General features: G+C 37.3%; 1 pseudogene; it reads left to right on the top strand.

Annotated features, from left to right (window-relative positions):
• The first annotated feature begins 12,964 nt into the window (after positions 1 to 12,964).
• Positions 12,965 to 13,337, top strand: LOC102485363 (microtubule-associated proteins 1A/1B light chain 3B pseudogene; annotated as a pseudogene).
• The last annotated feature ends 5,715 nt before the right edge of the window (positions 13,338 to 19,052 follow it).

Genomic DNA, 19,052 nt, shown 5'->3' with positions numbered 1-19,052 from the left:
CAAACAAAACATCTGTAACATTATCCATTCATCAATTTCATTTTATGCGTGTGGCTAAAAATCTAGAAAAATATAAATTTATTTATTTTAAATATGTTCTTATCAAAATAAAGAAAGTAGTAGCTTAAAAAGCATATGGTCCTTTGAAACGCCTATCTATTTTTAACTTTTTACAATATTTTACTTCAGAAATTATTTATCGAGAACTCTTACATTGAGAGGATGTATTACATGGAATACTGGGATTTCACAAATCTATGGGACACTGTCTCTGAGAGTCCTGTAATTGAATGCCAATATGTAGAATCAAATAACCATAGTAAAATGTGATGTTATGGCAGATACGTCGATGTGATGTGCTTTGGAACAGGAAAAATATTAGCGTTGTTTACTTTTGTGTTTGATCTGAATCTTAGCAAATGAATAGAACATCATAGTAGGAATCAATTTTAAAGAGAAGCTGCCCCAGACAAACTACCGAGTGATACACACAGACTCAGGGGATGCTCCAGTACTTTCAGGGAAGTGTGTGATATATGATATCTGTAATCTTAATGCATTTTTGTTCCTATGTTATCTAAAATAATCTTGTAGAAATATATGCTTTACTTTTCTTTTTCCTTGCTAATGAGCAGCGATTTGCTAGAGAGAGATAGAGACAGAGGAAGAGGGTGAGGAGAAAGCACTCCCAGTGGAAGATGGTCATGTTGCAATCCCTTCTCCCCCATTTCTGTCCGCTATTAGGATTTTAAACACGCACACAAATGTGCTCAGCAAGTTTCTCAAGCCAGTACTAGAATCACATGGTCTGTCATGTGGTGTTGGTCTGCCTTAACCACCAGGTCACAGAGTTGGCCCTGCTTGGTCTACTTAAGTTGACATCTAGAATTTTGCTGTGTAGAGGATATCTTTTAAACATAAACATTTTAAAATTAAATTATATCATTGTAAACTATATTCAATAGGATCTAAGCACAATCATGTTTACTAACTACATACTGTAGCCCTAATCTTTCACTTAAAAACAGAATAAAAACTCAACCAATCTGCTTTCATAGTTAGGCATTGTTTCATATCTTTTTTCACGCCTTGATCAAGTAATTCTATTCCATTTCTGCCATAAACTGGTATCCTCAAGCAATATACGTTTATGTTTTTAAGTCCTTTCTTGAGGACCCTGTTAACATAGTTTTCAACAATTTATATATAAAATGAAATTTAATATTATCTCAATCTTCTAGGGTTACAAGAATCTGTTTCATATACATATATATGTACGACAGGTTTTTGTCACGCTGTGACCTCATTTCCCTTCTCCACCTTGTCAGGATACGGGGCATGTGCAAATGCACTCAGAGTATTTTCAAGTTGACCTTGGTATCCTACCCAGTGGTCAGCCACATGGCGTTTAGCATCACAGTTCAGTTTGCTACCAAGTGTAGCACTGTGCTGGGCCACAGGAGTGCGTTTTAAGAAGTTTTGGAATTGAGACATTATAAGTAGTAGTAGTATAAGAATGAACACCCATATAGTTATGTGAAACATTTGGTTAAACATTTATTAGAAGTTTTAAATTTTATTTGTTTACGTATATTCTTGTGTCTGTAGCAAATTTTTTCTTACCAATTTTAGACAAGATTCTAAGGTTTACAGATGTTGAAAGCATTCTCCAGTCTTCCAACTCCACAAACAAACAAAACATCTGTAACATTATCCATTCATCAATTTCATTTTATGCGTGTGGCTAAAAATCTAGAAAAATATAAATTTATTTATTTTAAATATGTTCTTATCAAAATAAAGAAAGTAGTAGCTTAAAAAGCATATGGTCCTTTGAAACGCCTATCTATTTTTAACTTTTTACAATATTTTACTTCAGAAATTATTTATCGAGAACTCTTACATTGAGAGGATGTATTACATGGAATACTGGGATTTCACAAATCTATGGGACACTGTCTCTGAGAGTCCTGTAATTGAATGCCAATATGTAGAATCAAATAACCATAGTAAAATGTGATGTTATGGCAGATACGTCGATGTGATGTGCTTTGGAACAGGAAAAATATTAGCGTTGTTTACTTTTGTGTTTGATCTGAATCTTAGCAAATGAATAGAACATCATAGTAGGAATCAATTTTAAAGAGAAGCTGCCCCAGACAAACTACCGAGTGATACACACAGACTCAGGGGATGCTCCAGTACTTTCAGGGAAGTGTGTGATATATGATATCTGTAATCTTAATGCATTTTTGTTCCTATGTTATCTAAAATAATCTTGTAGAAATATATGCTTTACTTTTCTTTTTCCTTGCTAATGAGCAGCGATTTGCTAGAGAGAGATAGAGACAGAGGAAGAGGGTGAGGAGAAAGCACTCCCAGTGGAAGATGGTCATGTTGCAATCCCTTCTCCCCCATTTCTGTCCGCTATTAGGATTTTAAACACGCACACAAATGTGCTCAGCAAGTTTCTCAAGCCAGTACTAGAATCACATGGTCTGTCATGTGGTGTTGGTCTGCCTTAACCACCAGGTCACAGAGTTGGCCCTGCTTGGTCTACTTAAGTTGACATCTAGAATTTTGCTGTGTAGAGGATATCTTTTAAACATAAACATTTTAAAATTAAATTATATCATTGTAAACTATATTCAATAGGATCTAAGCACAATCATGTTTACTAACTACATACTGTAGCCCTAATCTTTCACTTAAAAACAGAATAAAAACTCAACCAATCTGCTTTCATAGTTAGGCATTGTTTCATATCTTTTTTCACGCCTTGATCAAGTAATTCTATTCCATTTCTGCCATAAACTGGTATCCTCAAGCAATATACGTTTATGTTTTTAAGTCCTTTCTTGAGGACCCTGTTAACATAGTTTTCAACAATTTATATATAAAATGAAATTTAATATTATCTCAATCTTCTAGGGTTACAAGAATCTGTTTCATATACATATATATGTACGACAGGTTTTTGTCACGCTGTGACCTCATTTCCCTTCTCCACCTTGTCAGGATACGGGGCATGTGCAAATGCACTCAGAGTATTTTCAAGTTGACCTTGGTATCCTACCCAGTGGTCAGCCACATGGCGTTTAGCATCACAGTTCAGTTTGCTACCAAGTGTAGCACTGTGCTGGGCCACAGGAGTGCGTTTTAAGAAGTTTTGGAATTGAGACATTATAAGTAGTAGTAGTATAAGAATGAACACCCATATAGTTATGTGAAACATTTGGTTAAACATTTATTAGAAGTTTTAAATTTTATTTTATTTTCCTTTTAAGGTGCTCGCTACAGGAACAGGGAGAGAGAAAGAAACATTATTTCCCAGGGGGGAGGTGATCACACCACAATCCCTTCTCTTCCATTTCTCCTCCAGGGATTTTGGACATGCGCACACACTTACTGGCATGGTTTTGAAGCTGCCAGACCTGAAACTCAAATTGCAGTCAACCATGTGGGAGTGCAGCACCTTAACCACTATACCACCTGTTGGCCAAAATAGTTTTAAAATTTCTTAAAATAGTTCATAAATTTTCTTAATCCATTAATGATATTGTTGAAGCTTTGCTACATGTCCATGGGTGATTTCTACTTACTACTAGAATGAGACAGTATTCAGAATCAGTTTTATTGCTAGATTTCTTTCCCTTCTTTTCATTTCTTTCTTTCTTTTTTTTTTTTGTACATGCTGAGAAAATATGATCATTCAAATAGATAATAATGGGAGCTGTTTCATTATGTCACCATTTCTCAGTACTTTGAACTTCTTAATAATTGTATGCCCCAAATTACATAGCTATCTATCTTCAAAATTGTTTTTAATAATCTATCATCTGACAACTCTATTAGGTTTTGCTTTCATTATGTTGAAAGTAAATAATGGCAAACCTGAACAAGAGGATTTATTACTTACTCATTAGTGCCATTCACTTTGTAATACCAACCTCAGTAACTGTAGCTGAGGGTGACTCTGAGATATTTGCTTTCTGGGGCAAAGCACTGTAGTCAGCATAATCATATAGTTTATCATCCAAATCGAGAATAGACATGGACAAATTAGTAAAAAAAAGCAAGCATAGCTCAGAAAGAAACTGGCAAACCAGCATATAACCATCACCCTAGTGATTAAACAATATTACAGACAAATGAGAGGCAAGTCATTCTTTATAAAGTTAAAGAAGGGGATTTGTGGAGGGGGAGGTGAGAAGTTATATACCACTTTTTTAGGCAAATACATTTTTGAACAGATAGTTTACTCTTAGAAAACTGTATGTTTGAAAGCAGACGATCTTGGTACTCCCAGACATATCACGGTTCTGAGGATGCTTTGCAGTGCTTTAAGAATGTGAGACAGAGTAGAAGATGTAAATCTTTAATGTAGAGCTCTGACTTGAAGAACTTTCATTAGGAATATATACTTTCAATAATGTAAAATTATCTTCTAAGGCAACAAAAATAACTAACTTCAATATTATATATCTTGAAATAACATGTATTTTTTAAAATTATTTTATTTAATTTTATTTATTCATTCATTATTTTTTTAAAATTTGACCAAACATACACGCACACACAGAGAGAGAGAGAGAGAGAGAGGGAGAGAGAGAGAGAGTGAGAGAGAGAGTAAGCAAGTCACCAGTTCTGGGACTCAAACTGTGGTCAGCAATGTGGGAGTATTCAGCATTTTAATCACTATGCCACCTGCTGGTCCCCAATAACATGTACTATTAAAGAGTTTGAGGGGATTGCATGGGTCAGAGGATATGTCCCAATCTAACAGAATAAGTTAGTGCCTCAACTTATTCTAAAAAGTAGAAGTTTGCATAAGTAGCATATATGGTCCTAAATTTAAGGGGACATACCTTTCCAGTTTATTTTCTTTAATACAAACCAGTATTCTTAATATCCATGTGGTGGGACCAGCAGTTAACGTAACGGCTATGTCGCTGGACTCCTATGTAGTCGACCGTGGTTCGAGTCCCAGACACGGTGGTTTAAAATGCACTGGGTGCATGTGCGTGCGTGCCCAAGATCCCGACAGGAGAATGGAGGAGAAGGGACTGTGGCATGGCCATTCCTCCTGGGGGGTGATTTCTCGCTTTCTGTCTCTCTGTCTGGCAAGCGTATGCGCCCTATAGCAGAAACTTCTAAAAAATAATTAAAAAAAAAATCCACATGACAAAGTTGTGGGGTAAGACTGGAGTAGGGGGCCATGTAGAAAAATATGTTTATTAGCAGAGGAAGTGCTCTGCTAGAAATTTCATTTATTTTCTGAAAGCCCTTTATGTTTTGTTTAGCTTTGTCTCATTGTTTGATATTTCAAATTGGTCACAAGCAACTTCCTTGTTAACCCATGCCAAACCTCATAAGTCTAAATGCTTAACAATATGCCATTTAACGAGACTTTACAATACATCATTTTTCACTATCTCAATCAAATTTTAGGAAAAATAGCTTGCGTCCTTTTTAAAGAGAATTACTTATTCAATTCTAGTTATTATTATTTATTTAAAAAATTGTTTCAGATTATGTGAACTCACCCAAAGAAAGACAGAGAGGAAAAGAGAGGAGGAAAGTGAGAAAGCAAGTTGGCAGGTCTGGGACTTGACCATGTTTGGCTGTGTAAGTACCCAGTGCCTTAACCACAATGCCACCTGCTGGCCCTTGTCAGTGGTTTTTGATCATTAGGGTGATAGTTATGTGCCAGCTTGTCAGTTACTGTCTGAACTATGCTTCATTTTATCGCTTACTTACTTATATTGTTCATGTTTATTCTCAATTTAGAAAAATGATATAACTTTTCTTTTTTTTTGGGGGGGAGAGGGTTTTTTTTTGCTATAGGGCACGTGCGTTCACCAGACAGAGACAGACAGAGAGACAGAAAGCGAGAAATCCCCCCCCAGGGAGGATGGCCACGCCACAATCCCTTCTCCTCCATTCTCCACTCGGGTCTTGGGCACACACGCACACGTGCCTGGCCTGAGTTTTAAGCCACTGGGTCCGGGACACAAACCGTGGTCGACTACCTGGGAGTCCAGTGACATAGCCATTACGCTAACTGCTGGTCCCAATGATGTAACTTTCTTAACCTGTGTAGTCTCAATAAACTTGGTATCCATACATTAATAGAGATTTTCAAATTCAAATTCAGTTTTTTAGAGGGTAAATAAATGAAAAAAAGGAAAAAAAAATCCTGAGTTTATGAATGTTTAAACCTTACTGCATTAAATATCAGTGTGGATTCCCTCTTCCATTTCATCTTTTCAAGGATTTTACTACATCTCTCTGTCAAGTCATGAAATTTTTTTTTCCCTTTCCTGAAATATTCCTAAGTATTCCTTATATGGAATAAATTCTTTTCAACCTCCCTCATATTTCTTTCTTTCTTTCTTTCTTTCTTTCTTTTTTTTTTTCCCTGAGATATTTTTGCTACAGGGCACCTGTACTTTCTGGAGTGGCAGAGAGGGACAAAGAGACAGAAAGTGAGAAATCACCTCTCTGGAAGGGATGGCCACAATTAGTCAGAATCCCTTCTCCTCCATTCTTCTCTCAGGATCGTGAGCATGCATGTAGATGCACCTAGCATGAGTTTTAAGCCACCAGGTCCCAGACTTAACTGCAGTCGACTACATAGGAGTTCAGCGACGTAACCATTACACCATCTGCTAGTCCCATTGACCTCAAATTTCTGGTCTAGAGACAACGCTGTGTAAGAAACTCCCCTTTTCATATTAAAACACTTTGGAATTTCTTTTATTTCTATGGTGTCTCTAGTCCTTGCCCATACATCCCTTGCAATTTACTTTAAGGAAAAAGTATCACTAATCTTTTTTTGGAGAGATTTTTTTTTTTTTTTTTTTTGCTATAGGGCGCATGTGCTCGCCAGACACACAGAGAGAGACAGAGAGACAGAAAGCAAGAAATCATCCCCCAGGGGGATGGCCATGCCGCAATCCCTTCTCCTCCATTCTCCTCTCAGGATCTTGGGCATGCACGCACATGCGCCCGGCGTGAGTTTTAAGCCACCAGGTCCGGGACGCGAACTGCGGTCGACTACACAGGAGTCCAGTGACATAACCATTACGCTAACTGCTGGTCCTAAGGTATCACTAATCTTCAAATCCATTCTTCACTCTTCTGTTCTTACTTGATTCAGTTGTATTCCCAGACACTGTGATCACATTCTGGGAAAAAAAAAATGTTAGCTAATAAATGTTTCTGTTTAATTGGTTTCAACATGTGTTTCATGGTGACATATTATATTTATTTATTTGTTTGTTTATTTGTTTTAATGTTTTAGTTTTGCCATGGGGCACCTGTGCTTGATGGAGAGAGATATAGAGAGAGGAAGAGAGACAGAGAGGAAGAGAAAGTAAGAAAGCATCTGCTCCTTCAGAGGAGACAGTCACACTGCAATCTCTTTTCCACTGTCCTTTTGAGAATTTTGTCATGCAGCGCATGTACCTGGCATAGTTTTCGAGGTACTAGGTCAGGATTTGTGCTCCACAGTCAGCTTTGTGAGATCTACCTGCCTTAACCACCATGCTACTGGCTGGTCCCATATTTACTTCATCATCTTTTCTCTTCCTTTCTTTCTTTTTGTCTTAATAATAAAAAGCTCCTTGAATTCCAGAGAATTTATTTAATTTTAGAGATCTCTCTCTCCATCTCTCTTGAATGGTTCAGAAAAAGTACTAAACAAATATTGAATGAACAATTCTTTTTTTTTTTTTTGGAGAGATTTTCACTGTAGGGCGCGTGCGTTCGCCAGACAGACAGAGAGAGACATAGAGACAGAAAGCGAGAAATCACCCCCCAGGGGGGATGGTCATGCCGCAATCCCTTCTCCTCCATTCTCCTCTCGGGATCTTGGGCACGCACGCACATGCGCCCGGCGTGAGTTTTAAGCCACCGGGTCCGGGACGTGAACCGCGGTCGACTACGTGGGAGTCCAGCGACATAGCCATTACGCTAACTACTGGTTCCCTTGAATGAACAATTCTACTGAGAATAGAGAATTCAAAATCTGTAACTGATGCTATGTCACTAGCTTAATCAGAAATTAGAAATAGTTTAATTTTAGTGATTGTTTCAAAGAAATGAGTTTCAGCTCTCTTGATTTTTCTCAGTTAGGTAACTCACCTACTTCATTGAGCCCTGATTTTTTTCTTTGTTAGTTCCTCTTAGTTTCTTTGAATTTCCTTTCTTTTTTTTTTGTAACTTTGTTTTGTCTTCCTCCCTATGCTCTGTTATAGCTATGAATAGCCAATATATAGTCTGTGTCATATTTTCATTATTATTTAGTTGAAAGTATTTTTTCTATTTTTAATATTTTCTACCTTCCTGTGTAGCTTATTTAGAAATACACTAGTAATGTCAGGACACATGAGATTTTTATAGTCATCTCTTTTAAACCATTTATTTGTAGTTTAATTTATTTCTAGTAAGAGAACATACCAGAGGTTTGTTTCTGTTATTCAATTTTGAAAACTAAGTGTCTCATGTGTACATCAGTATCACCTTTGTATAACCTTGTGTCAGCAGATATAACTTTGTTTTTGTTACTATGCTTGACTCTAGCATTACCCCTTACTGCCTCCAAATTGCTGCTTTTAATTTTCCGTGTGCTGGGAAATCAGATAAGCAAGCACTTTTTTCTTAACCGTGTCTAAAATAAGAGTAAGACCTGAGGGACTCCTCTATGAAAAAAAGTGCTTGGCTTTTGGTTCACAATCTATACCACATTTATTTCTATTTAGGTCAATAAGAGACATGTGTTTGTTGATTTTCAGGTTCATGACTCTGTGTGATCTGATTAGTTGAAGTTTATCAAATTTATAGTGAGTGCTCACTTAATGTCAGGTGCTGGGCCCACGATGGATTTACAAATGTGAATAAGACAGTATCCACCCTCAGGGCTCTTTGTGTTCAGTAGGGAAGAAAGTCACGCACACAGAAAATGTCGATATACTACAAAAGCAATGAAAAAGGCTCATACGAGGATGTCTAAGAATCCAGAACTGGGCACCTAACCAAGACTGAAGCATGTGCATGTTTAGGAGGATGTTTACAGAAGAAACAAGAAGAGGAACTGTGAGGCTGCATGTGTACTGGGAGTTAAGGTAGTTGGATCTCACATGGCCAACCACATGGTTCAAATTCTGGACCTGGCCATTTAAAAAACACACTGGGATATGAGTGTGTATGTGTGTGTTTGCGTTTGTGTGTGCGTGTGGCCCAAATCCTTATAGGATGGAGAAATGGAGTAGAAGGATTTGTACTGTGACCATGCCTCATTGGAGGGTGCTTTCTCCCTCTCTCTCTGTCCTCTATCTCTCTATGGTAAGTACCCAAACTCTCTAACAAATTATTTTTTACAAAAAGGAAAAGGAATGTGATATAGACAATGTTTAAACTAAGTATTAAAGAATAAGTAGACATTTGGATGCTAGAAAATAAGAAGAAAGGCATTCTAAATGGAAGGAAAAGATCATCAAAGACACAGACAACTGGACCAGCATGTGGAATGGTGGTTAAGATGTTGGACTACCATGTGGTCCACCATGGTTTGAGTCCTGGACCTGGTGGCTTGCTTTCTCACTTTCACTTTTCTCACTCACTCTGTCACTGTGTCTCTCTCAGGTGACTACATGAGCCCTCCAGCAAAATAAAAAAAAATAATAATAATGATAAATAAAACTGAATAAATAATCCTTTTAGAAAAAAATACAGGAAGGGAGTCAAGCAGCAGAATTTCTGTGGGCTATTCCAAGCAGTGTAGTGCCAAGATGTTCATGGCAATAGAGTAGTAGCAGAAGGAAATGATCATTGTTTTGCTTGAGTTTTGCTCTCCAGCTAAAATGCTTAATACAAACATAAAGAGGACAAGTGAGTTAACAGTAGATATGACTAAATTATTTAAGTAATTTTGTTTCAGGAGTCAAGCAGCAGAATTTCTGTGGGCTATTCCAAGCAGTGTAGTGCCAAGATGTTCATGGCAATAGAGTAGTAGCAGAAGGAAATGATCATTGTTTTGCTTGAGTTTTGCTCTCCAGCTAAAATGCTTAATACAAACATAAAGAGGACAAGTGAGTTAACAGTAGATATGACTAAATTATTTAAATAATTTTGTTTAAAAATGCAAATGCAAAATAACACACAAGTCGAAACACATTTGGTCACCATGTTCATTCATTAAGTCTCAACACTCTTCTGTGCTTGTATTTAGTATCTACTCACAACAGAAGAATGGTTTCACTGATTAAAGCAAATTATATCATATCATAATGTCTTATGCACATATATACATTCTTAGATTTAAAAATTTTTTTTGGAGAGGTTTTTGCTATAGGGTGCGTGCGCTCACCAGACAGACAGAGAGAGACAGAGAGACAGAAAGCAGGAAATCACCCCCCAGGGGGGATGGCGGGGTGATTTCTTGCTTTCTGTCTGTCTCTTTCTCTCTCTGTCTTGTGAGCTTACGCACCCTACAGCAAAAAACTCTCAAAAAAAAAAAAAAAAAAAAAGAGAATGGGCATATCTGGGTAGAAATTATAGATACCAAGTCAAATAAGATTTTGTACTTATTTAAGACAATGTTTTATCTAAATTGGGATTTTATTGTTTATAGGAAAATAGAATATATACTGTGTATTCATGCTTATTGCAGCACCATTCACAATCATTAAGATATGGAAACAATCTAAATGCCCAAGAATTAATGACTGGATTGAAAAAATGTGGCACATGTAGACTACGAAATACTACTCAGCCATAAGGAACAATGATATCCTATCATTTGATACAAAGTGAATGAATATAGAAGACTTAATGCTAAGTGAGGTAAGTCATACTATGAAGGACAAACACTGCATATCTCTACTCAATATATACTGAACATCTGCACTCGACAGAAATGGAAAGATCTGAAAATAAAAGAGAAAGCAGAACAATGTAAATACCAGAGCTGTATGGGATGTGAAGAATAGTAGAAGAGTAGAGGATAGGTGGGAAGGACTCAGGGAAGAAATACTTAACAGGCAGAAAAATGCCTGTGCTCCATTTAAAATGATGTATATGGTAATATCCTTCATTTCATTGTCTTGCACTACATCCATACTTTAAAAACCATATTGTGTGCCACAGAGATATACAACAATTAAATGTGAAAAAGAAAATCATTAAAAAAGCAATGAGATGTGAAAATATAGAAGCATTTTCTTGTTGATAGAAATAAAAATACAATTATTCTGCAAAATAATAAAACATCCAATTGCCAAAAATTGCTCAAACAGATGAATTAAAGGAAAATCCATACATACTTATATCAACTCACCTATTTTTCACACTTTTCCATTTGCTTTATTACTTGTTCTTTCCACCAACAGGTTCTCTACATTTTTGTGTATTGTGTGTGTGTGTGTGTGTGTGTGTGTGTGTATGTGTGTTTCTGAGCCAGTTGTGTTGTCTGACTATCCTGGTTTTAGCATTGAAAGTCTCATGTTTCAATAAATCTGTCAATTCCAGGGTAGATCCAGTCTATGGCTGAATATTGCATTTAGCTGTTGCTATGGTTTCATATATCCTCCCAAAATTCATGTGTGGTTTTCATTGTGACAAGATTAAGAGAGTGGAAATAATCCAATAATGGAATTAAAAGGTGGGGCCTTAGAGACGTGATTAGGTTTAAGATCATCAGGCAAGGACCAACTATGACTGAATAATAGTGGTTCATAAGGATAGGGGAAGAGACAGAGATGCAGAAACAGGACCACTTGCGCTCGCTCTGACTTACCATGGGAAACACTCGAAACTCTGTAGAGAGCTCTACCAAGACCCTCATCAGATGCAGACCCCTGACTTTGTGATCTCCAAAACCCAAGAGCTAAATAAACCTCAATTCTTTTCAAATGAACCACACTCAGAACACTTGAAAGCTAAAGAGTAGGCTGTGTGATGATGAGTAATGAAAAAAACTTGTTTAGTATAGGTGCAGGACTCTGCTAGATGCAGCCTCAGTTGTAATACAGAACCGTTCTGGACCAGCCCTATCGCCAGTTGGTTAGGGGAACTGAATAATCCATGGCCATCTGCACTTGAGGGACACACTGGGGGTGCTTGCCCAAAATCTTAACTGGATGGAGAAATGGAGGAGGAGGAATTGTGGTGGCCACACCCCATTGAATGGTGCTTCTCCTTCTCCCTCTCATCTGTGACTCTCTTCAGTAAGCACAAAAATCCTCTAGCAAAATTGAAAACAAGAGAAAAACAAATAAAATGCAATATCTTCCATCACTGTTCATACAAAATTGTACTAGACCAAATATTACAGTTGATACACACGAAATAAATATAAATTTGATTAATCAGAGCTAAAGGAATATTTTAACTAAGATCCCCTAAAAACTAATTAAGAAGTTATATAATTGATTAGCAAGAACAGCTATAATTCTTTTATAATCTCATGTGTTTATCTGATCCATATAATCAAATGTAATGATAAAACTCTGGTTTATTATTTCTTTTTATATTCTATTGATTTTGTATCACTGCTCTAGCATATTGTTACAAACTTAGTTGTTTAAACAACATGAATTTTTCAGGACCAGCAGTTAGCATAATGGCTATGTTACTGGACTCCCATGTAGCTGACCACAGTTCAAGTCCTGGACCTGGTGGCTTGAACTCATGCCGGGTGCGTGCACATGCGAGCCCAAGATCCTGAGAGGAGAATGGAGGAGAAGGGATTGCGGCATGGCCATTCCCCCTGGGGGGTGATTTCTCACTTTCTGTCTCTCTCTCTCTCTCTGTCTTTCTGGTGAGTGCACACGCCCTATAGCAAAAACCTCTCAAAAAAAAAAAAAGTTACAATCAATAGCCATCACCAGAGTCAAAGCTGTTGCTATCTCCAGAGCTGTAGGAATTCTCCACCCTGCCATAACTGCTCAGCTCCCATGCCATGCCGCCAGAGTAGACCTTCAAGTGGCATTGGACCTTTGAACAATGAGTAGATGTCTGACTTATCCAAAGGCAGCATCCCACCAAATACTGGTGATAATGAATCATACAAGGGTGAGAAGCAGCTTCTTGTACTGGATAAAACCAAGTTCCTGGTACCTGATTGTGTCAATATGAGTGAACTCATCAGGATAATTAGAAAGTGCCTATAGCTCAATACTAATCAAAACTTCTTCCTCCTGGTGAATGGACACAGAATGGTAAGCATGTCCGTGATCATCTCTGAAGTATGCAAAAGTGGAAAGGATGAAGATAGATTCCTGTATATGGTCTATGCCTCCTAGGAGATATTTGGGATGAAACCATCAGTGTAAGCCTAGAAAAATGCAGGTGTTCTAAAATTTAAAAACCCTTACCAGGGGAAAAAGGGATATCCCCAAATGAGATTGTTCATCTAGTCACAGATCATCAAAACAGTAGTGTTCCCACCTAGTTGTAGAAAGTTGTTTTTGTATTTCAAGCAGAAATATTGAGTACCAAATGGGCACATTCAGCTTTGGAAAGCTCTATTATTTAAGCTAGTATTATTTAACCTAGACCATCTTGCTTTCAAATTTTAGAGGTTTCAAAATAAAATATTTTACATTCTAGGAAAAAAAGTTATAATCAAGTATAGAAAAATACTGTACAATTTTAAATCCACTTTAATAATCAACAGTCAAAATTGTTCTTCTTGGGACCAGCAGATGGCATAATAGGTATGTTGCTGGACTCCCAGGTTTTTGATCATGGTTCAAGTCCCCATGGCTTAAAACTCATGCTGGGGGGACCAGCAGTTGGTGTAATGGCTATGTCGCTGGACTTCCACATAGTCGACCGCAGTTCGGGTACTGGACCCAGGGGCTTAAACTCACGCCGGGCATGTGTGCGTGCATGCCCAAGATCCCGAGAGGAGAATGGAGGAGAAGGGATTGCGGCATGGCCATCCCCCCGGGGGGTGATTTCTCACTTTGTGTTTCTCTGTCTCTCTCTGTCTGGCGAGCGCATGCACCCTATAGCAAAAACCTTCAAAAAAAGAAAAAAAAATTAAAAAATAAAACAAACAAAAAAACTCATGCTGGGTGCATGTGTGTGTTTGCCCCCAAATCCCAAGAAGATAATGGAGCAGAAGGGATTATGGCATGGCCATTTCCTCTTGGAGAGAGATGATTTCTCACTTTCTGTCTCTGTCCCTATCTGCCTCTCCAGCAAGCACATGCAACCTCTAGCAAAAATCTCTGTTAAAGAAAAAAATAGAAACGTTCTTTTGGAAGCAGTCAGTTGTGCTTTGCTAAATCTTTTCTCCCAATGTGTGTTTTAAAATCTTCTACTGTGCTGAGGCATGTTTCCATGAAAAAAGAGGGTCTTAGGGATTGAAAATGTTCAGTAATATGAGAAAACTTCAAAAACTTCATTGAAAAATTTAAGTACCAGTATATTTTGTTGCAAAGAAACCCCAAACAACGAAAAACCTACAACTTTATGCACAACGTTTTCATGATCAGATTTTCCATGAACTTTTCAAAGGGCCCTTCATAGTATTAAAGTTTTATACTAGGCTTCTTAACTAACATACTTTTCAAAGACTTTAATATTTTAATCATATTGGTCATACATGTATCATGTAGAGTTAACTAAAGGTTTTTTGTTTGTTTGTTTTTCGTTGTTTTTTCTTTTCTTTTCTTTTCTTTTTTTTTTTTTTTTTAGAGGTTTGCCATCTGGTGCATTCACTCACCAGAGAAAGAGAAGAGAGAAAGTGACAGTGAGAGGGAAAGTGAGAAGTCATCCCCCAAAGGGTGGATGGCCATGCGTCTGGTTTGATTTTGAAGCCACTGGGTATGAGACTCAAACCATGGTCGGCCATGTGGTCATCAATGATGTAACCACCACAATGCCAAAATAATTCAAACTGCTTCTTTTCTCAGAAAATCCATCAGCATAATATTGAAAAATTGTTTTTTCACAAAACCCACTATGGAACGACCATTTCACTTTACTCACTGTGCTAAAGTCCTGTGGCTGCCGTCACAAACTGCCACACAATTTATGGCTTAAAACAACAGGAATTTATTCTTTCATAGATCTGGAGGCAAGATAGCTGAAGTCACTATCTCTGGGCTGTAATCGTGTGAGAGCTCTGCTCCTGCAGAACCTCTAGGAGAAAATTCGCCCGTACCTCACATTTTTCAGATTCTGCTGTCTGCCCCTATTCCTTGGCTTCTTGTCCAGTCACTCCAATCCCCACCTTGCCTTCCAAATATACTCTCCTCTGTGTGATAAAAGGCTCTCTCTTTTTTTCTTATGAGAATACATATAATCACATCAAACCAACCCTGATAGCCAGATAATCTAGCCATCTCAAGATTATTAACTTAATGGCATCTACAAAGGTGCTTCATTTCTAAACAAGGTTATAGGCAAGGCATCAGCAGATCAGATTCAGACTTCAGTCCTGTGCTCAAAATGGTTTGATTCTTTCATAACTACTATACATAACACACCTCTATTGGACACCAGAAAGATGTGGGTCATGCATTGGTTGATAGTGTTATCTCAGTGGGACTGAGCTCTGACTACCTGTGTACTAACCCACTGTATACCCTACAATGTCATTTAAAATAGTCTCATATCCTGGACCAGCAGATGGAGTAATGGTTATGCTGCTGAACTCCCATGTAGTCGACTGCAGTTCAAATCGTGGACCTGTGCCTAAAATCCCAAGGGGAGAATGGAGGAGAAGAGATTGAGACATGACCATTTCCCCAGGGATTGATTTCTCACTTCTGTCTCTGTCTCTCTGACTCTCTGGCAAATACACGCAAAAATCTGTAATAAAAATCTCTCTCCAAAAGAAAAATCTTATATCCTTGAGTTGCGTAAATTCAATATTGAGAAGTTAGATTGAGTTCCTTAATTATGCTTACTGCTTTTAAAATTGAGTCATATCTTTAATGTAATGTATGAACTGTCAGTTTGTAGAAACTCACTAGTATGTGAGCTCCACAAAGACTGTTTTACTCACTAATGTGGAACTCTCTTTGGCATGTAGTAGACACTGAATAAACATACACTTATTCTTTGGATTCTAGTCAGTTTAAGTAATCCTGTTTATAATATTAAAGAAATAAGTAATGTATCTGAGTTCATTTTAAAATTGTAACTGAATTTTAATATGACTTTGTTAATATGAAAATATTGTTATATTTTATAGGAGGATTTCATGAGGGATAAGTTATTAATGATATTTGATTATGTCTGTAGTTAAATTTACTTTCCTCTAACTTTATCTGTACTTATTGATAAAGGGAAATGTAATATAGCTTGTCCTAGTAAAAAATAATTAACTTGAACTTGGCTATTCAATCATTTAAGTAGTTATGAAAACAATTTTGTCAATAAAGATATCGGCAAGATTTAGCAAAAGATGAGTGTTTTTAATCCATTCAGGAGGTCAAGGATACATCACATCTACATATATGGTTTTCTTTCTAAATTCCATCTCACCCTGCCATGTATTCCTGAGGTCTACAATTTAGATAGACAGTTAGAAACAGTCAAGCAGAGCCTGAGGGCGTCTGGAGGCATAGGGAAAAACTGTTTATGCTCAAGTTTCTGAGACTGCAATGGAGGTGAGGGTTGTTATTATAGAGGGCTTCTGAGAGGATATACTGGGTCATTGTCAGGAATGTCTTGACATATTTATCTATGTTTTCCTATGCTAAAATACATCATGACTTTTCAGAAGACCCAACAGAAATATTGGGAACCACTTTATAAAAGACCAGCAATAGCTTGCCAGGAGAATGTGTGATGGAGGTATGAGATATTATCAAATATCAAGTAGATATTCCAGGTCCAAGCATGTTAGTGTTCTTGGACTTCTTTTTTACTCTTTTCATATCTCTCTTGGGCTGTATAGCTTCCCTGAGACTTCTGTTATACAAACTAAAAGAGATGAAGAGGAAAGAACAATCACTTTTATGCAAAAAAGGAAAAACAATAAACAGCAAAATGCAGAGATCTTAGAGATTAAGAAAAGAGAAGAGTAAATGTAGTCTAGAAGACAGGGATACAAACCCAGGGAGGTGGCCAGAAATGGCTGTGCTGGCATTCAGAGCAGCAAGAGGCTCTAGCTAAGCTGCACATGCAAAAAATGAGAAAAAGGGGAACTAGACAAGCGTTCCTATGGGTTATTTATAGGTTCCTATCAACGTTCTCCAGAAAACATTCGACCAAAAGTAGAAATCTCTGAGTCAGTAGTAAAATTTTCACTTTATATTTGAACTTTCTCAAAATGTGTACAATGAGGCCCAGCAGATGGTGTAATGTTTATTTTGCTGGACTTCCACGTAGTTAACCATGGTTTGAGTCTCGGACCCAGTGGCTTGAAACTCATGTCAGCTGCATGTGTGTGCCCAAAAATTTGAGAAGAGAATGGTAGAAAAGAGATTGCAGCATGGGCATCCCCCTGAGGGGTGATTTCTCACAGTCTCTTTGTCTCTCTGTCTTTCCAGTGCTTGCACACAACCTATAACAAAAATCTCTCTTAAAAAGAAAATGTGTACAATGATTAGTTTTCTTTTATAAGTTTGTAGGGGGTTGAGGAGAGAAACAGGCAGAGAGATTGGAAAGGCAAGGAACCAGGTTAATGGGAAGAAAAAAAAAAGAGGAAAGAAGATAAAGTATTTATGGCAGTATCATTAACACTCCAGTGTTTAGAAGTATTATCGATTTGAGCAAATTGATTAATTTTTATTAACCATGATTTATAATCATGTACATTTTTATTAACAATAAGTATTTTATGAGACTTTTGGGTCCCAATTACTTAGACCAGTGGTTTCTGGGTTGCTCCAGCATATGTCTGGCATATTAACCTGGCCTCCGAAACTCCCTGTAAGACCGGAGCACACTTCCTTAACCTTATTCAAGCATGTCTGCACTGAGGTCCTTTACAGAAAATCTCATGAAATTGGGGTTTCTAGCTTTTTGGTTAAAACATAAGCTCAAATATAACATTTTATTGTGGAGTATACTCACATGATAATGAATATAGTTCATCTTTGTAGATAGCCTACCCCAGACAATGCACTTTTCCAAGATCTTGAAGTAATTATCAACTTTATATCCCGGAAGTTTGGTGGTAATCCCAGTATTACCAAGGCCCGGTGTAGACAACTGTCCCTAAATTATGATTCTGAACCATTTTTTTTTCAAATAATTATTTATTTGATTTTATTCAACATTATTTATTTATTTTTCAATTTTGCTACAGGACACATGTGCTTACCAGAGAGAAAAAGAGAGTAAGAAAGCAAACCACCTGTACTGGGACTCAAACCACTGCTGGCTATGTAGGAGTAGAGCCCCTCAATCACCATGCCACCTTCTGGTCCATGACTCTCAAACTTTAATGTGCAAAGAATTATCATATTAAAATACAGACTCTTAGGCTCCAGTTCCAGAGACTCTGATTTTATACAACTGGGTTAGAGTCAGATCATCTGCACATTTAACCAGTTCTCAAGAGATCTGATGTTGGTGGCCCATGGCCCACTTTATATAGCACTGTTTAACATGACTTCAACAAGAAAGTATCATACCTTCTAGAATGATGTTAATAATAAGTGTTTTATACAATTGTGTCAGGTCTCAAGCACCTTGTGCTAGTGGTTTCTGAAATATCATCATTTTTCCTTGTTACATGTAGTTAACTTTGTACCTGGAGATGATTTAGTAGGTTAGGTTTCTGAGTCATAGGTTAAAAATAAATCCCAAAACTGCCCTTTCAAAATCCCTCCTGAGCCTGCTCATCTTCTCTTGTCTTGCAGCTCGTCACAGATACATTATCGTCAATGAAATACAATTCGGAAACCAAAAGTAATGAAGTCAATTTAGACTGACTGTAATGTACTGCCAAAATCTAAAGTGCAGCTCTGTATATGGTGTACAAAGTAGTCTTGAGATCTTCTTGCCTCCCTTGTCTATAAATTAATGCAGACAACAACTGTAACATTTTTCCCCTTATTTCTATCTAATATCCCCCAAAC

The sequence above is a fragment of the Tupaia chinensis genome, unplaced genomic scaffold (assembly GCF_000334495.1).
Source record: "Tupaia chinensis unplaced genomic scaffold, TupChi_1.0 Scaffold000033_1, whole genome shotgun sequence".
Taxonomy (NCBI): Eukaryota; Metazoa; Chordata; class Mammalia; order Scandentia; family Tupaiidae; genus Tupaia; species Tupaia belangeri.
Note: the sequence above shows the minus strand (reverse complement) of the source record. Positions and strands in the feature narration are given on the sequence as shown.